This window comes from Arachis ipaensis, chromosome B06, assembly GCF_000816755.2.
Source record: "Arachis ipaensis cultivar K30076 chromosome B06, Araip1.1, whole genome shotgun sequence".
NCBI classification, from domain to species: domain Eukaryota; kingdom Viridiplantae; phylum Streptophyta; class Magnoliopsida; order Fabales; family Fabaceae; genus Arachis; species Arachis ipaensis.
The window spans coordinates 133,900,901-133,904,956 of record NC_029790.2 but is presented as its reverse complement, the minus strand read 5'-3'; positions in this window follow the sequence as shown (position 1 = coordinate 133,904,956).

The window sequence follows — 4,056 nt, the reverse complement described above, 5'->3', positions numbered from 1 at the left end:
CAAGATTTAATTTGATAGAAGATTATCTATATATATTATTTATTGGTGATTATATTATTTGAGACAATATAATTGAAATGGAAGACAAGGATATGATTTGGGGTTTGAAAACATATGTGTTATGTGCCATTAATTATTATTATTTATTGGAAACATATATATAGATATGAACTAACTAGAAAATAAGACATTATTGCTTAACAATATAATGAGTGAGTAGTCAGTGATGATTGCATGATTTACCATCTAAATATGTCATTCAACTTTTGTTTTTATGATGATTTTAATTGGATCTTTGGCATGAAAAGCATGCTTCATTTATCGGGTACCTCCTTATTAGTCTTTACTCATTTGTCAAGTTAAAAGAAAAATGCAAATATTTAAATTAGATATAATGGATAATTTAAAAAATATTTTTATTTTTCATCATACGTTGGGAATTCAAACTCCGCCTATGTTATACTTGTGGTACATAGCCGGTCCCAAGTCCGGATAAAGGAGGATGGTTGTGTTAGGTCTTCGACAACCAATATAAAAACATAGTCGAATCCCCATGACATGAATCAAAGATATTATTGCGCTAAAACTATATCGTTGCCCGAAAGCAACGTGCTGTATGGCTTGAATGCAGTGTCAAATGAGCAAGAGCCGCTGCATTGGTGCCCGAATGTAGTGTTAAATGAGTAAGGGTTCTCACGTTTTCGTGAACGGACGTGGGTAAATAAGCTAGTTCACAAAGTAAAAGGTAAAGGTTGGAGCGACAGAAGGTTGAGATTTGGGACATGGAACATCGGTACTCTAATAGAAAAATTCATGGAAGTGGTGGACACCATGACAAGGAGGAAGATTAACATTATGTGCCTACAAGAAACAAAATGGGTTGGTGCAACTGTTAGGGAGTTGGATACTTCCAGTTTCAAACTTTGGTATACAGAAAAGGTGAAGAATAGGAATGAGATTGGTATTATTGTGGATAAGCAGTGGAAGAAGGACGTAGTGGATGTCAAGAGGGTGGGAGATCGGATCATCTCTATCAAACTTGTATTGGAGGGAGGTGTTTTTCATGTGATTAGCGCCTACGCACGGCAAGTGGGTTTGGACGAACAACATAAGATAAGGTTTTGGGAGGATCTAGAGAGTTTAGTCCAAGACATACATTCGGGAGATAAGATTTTCTTAGAATGAGATTTAAATGGCCATATTGGAAGAGAAGTGACTGAGTATGGAAGTATTCACGGAGGCCATGGTTTCGGGATGATCAACGTCGAGGCTAAAACTATTTTGGATTTTTCCTCAACCTTTGACCTTCTCATCGCAAATACATGTTTTAAAAAGAGAGACGAACATCTTATAACATATAAGAGTGGCATGACAAGCTCTCAAATCGACTTTTTCTTATTGAGGATAGTCGACCAAAAAATTTGCATTAATTGTAAAATTATCCCGGGAGAGAGTTTGACAACACAACATAGGATGCTCGTCATGGATTTTCGCGTTGAGTAAAAGTTGAGAAAAAGACATCATACGAAGAACCCAAGGACGAGGTTGTGGCGGATGAAATGTGAGAAACAAAGAAGTTTCCTAAGACGGGTAGGAGAAGAGGTAAGGTGGGATGGGAATGAAAGCACAGAAGAGATGTGGAGGGAGATGGCAGAAGTTATTAGAAGAATAGCAAAAGAAAGTTTTGGTGAATCTAAAGGAATAGAACCAAGAGATAAGGAGTCCTGGTGATGGAATGCGAATGTACAAGAAAAGATAAAGATAAAAAAGGAGTGCTTTAAAGAGTGATCTTTATGCCGCAATGCAGATAATTGGGAAAAATATAAGACGGCTAAGAAAGAGACAAAAATGGCTGTGAGTGAAGCAAGAACAATAGCATATGAGGGTCTCTACCAGTCTTTGGGTACGAAAGAAGGAGAAAAAGGTATATATAGAATCGCAAAGAGCCGCATAAAGGATAAGGATAAGTGCATAAAGGATAAGAAGAACGAGAGATTTGGATCAAGTTAAGTGCATAAAGGATAAGGATGGAGATGTGCTGGCTCAAGAGGAGAATATTAATGAAAGGTGGAAGAGCTACTTCTACGAGTTATTTAATGAAGGACATAAGATTTTTCCGAGCCTTGGTCGGTTATGCACAAGGGAAGAAGATCAAAACTTTGACTACTATCGAAGGATTCGAGACTTTGAGGTAAAAGAGGCTCTAAAGCAGATGAAAAATGGCAGGGCAGTAGGTCCTGATAATATCCCGATTGAGGTTTGGAAGGGCTTTAGAGGAAAAGGCATCAACTGGTTAACCAAGTTTTTTAATGAGATTTTAAGGTCAAAGAAGATTCTTGATGAGTGGAGAAAGAGCACCTTAGTACCTATCTACAAGAATAAGGGAGGCATACAAAGTTGCGAAAACTATAGAGGGATAAAGCTCATGAGCCATACAATGAAGTTATGGGAAAGGGTGATAGAACGGAGATTGAGAGAGACACAAGTAACAGAGAACCAATTTGGATTTATGCCAGGCAGATCCACCACCGAAGCGATATACCTGCTAAGAAGGATGATGGAGAGGTATCATAGTAATAAAAGGGATCTACATATGATGTTTATTGATTTGGAAGAAGCGTATGATAGGGTGCCAAGGGAGGCCTTATGGAAGGTTTTAGAAAAGAGGAGAGTAAAAATCGCATATATTCGTGCAATTAAAGACATGTATGATGGGGGTACAACTAGTGTGAAGACTCAAGATGGTGTGACAGAGGAATTTTCTATTGGTATTGGATTACACCAGGGATCATCCTTAAGTCCATATCTTTTCACATTAGTCTTAGAAGTACTCACAGAGCACATTCAAGAGCCTGTGCCATGGTGTATGATTTTTGCTGATGATATCATCCTTATAGGAGGGTCAAGGGAAGACCTAAATAAGAAGTTGGACTTATGGAAAGAAGCTCTAGAAGTGTATAGTCTGCACATAAATCGTAGCAAGACGGAATATATGGAATGTAAGTTCGGTATGAGAAGGGAAAACCCTAACATAGAGGTGAAAATTGGAGAAAACATCCTATGAAAAGTTAAAAGTTTTAAGTATCTTGGGTGCATCATATAGGATAATGGAGAGATTGAACAAGATGTAAATCATAGGATCTAAGCAGGTTGCTCAAAATGGCGGAGTGCATTTGGTTTTATATGCAACAAAAAAGTGTCTTTAAAACTTAAAGGTAAATTCTATCGCACTGCTATAAGACCGGCTATGCTTTATGGTACGAAGTGTTGGACGGTCAAAGAGGAGCACGAACATAAGCTAAGTGTGGCAGAGATGAAGATGTTGAGATGGATGAGTGGTCATACGTGATTGGATAAAATAAGAAACGAATATATAAGGGAGAAAGTTGGAATAGCACCCATTGTGGAAAAGATAGTAGAATCGCATCTCAGGTGGTTTGGATATATGAGAAGAAGACCGATGGAACACTCAATCAGGAGGGTGGATGAGATGAAAGATGGATAAGGGGTGAAAGGCAGAGGAAGACCTAAGAATACAATTCATGAGGTGGTCAAACGAGATCTACATGTAAACGGTCTCTCTATAGACATGATATATGACAGAGTTCAATGACGTCGTTTGATTCATGTAGTCGATCCCACCTAGTGGGACAAGACTTTATTATTATTTGTTGTTATATATTTTAGGAATCCAATATCTTTATAAATAATATGATTTAAGAAGATTGAATATCAATTCATTAATATATAGAAAGATATATATTATTCTTTTTTTCATTATTCATAATTTCAACATGTACATGAAGTTGAAATCATGGTAATGGAAGGAATAAACAGATATCTAACTGAACTTACGTGGACAAAAGCCATCATCATTGCAATGTATACAAACATGTTCATAGTTGTAGAGTTTTACCTCGTCTAAAGATAATTAACTAGCTAAGTATATGACATATTTATTTAGTTATGGATTAAATTATTTCATAGCTCTTTATAGTTTTCGAATTTTGAATTAGGTTTCTATTTTTTTTATTTTTAATTAGGTTTTATACTAAA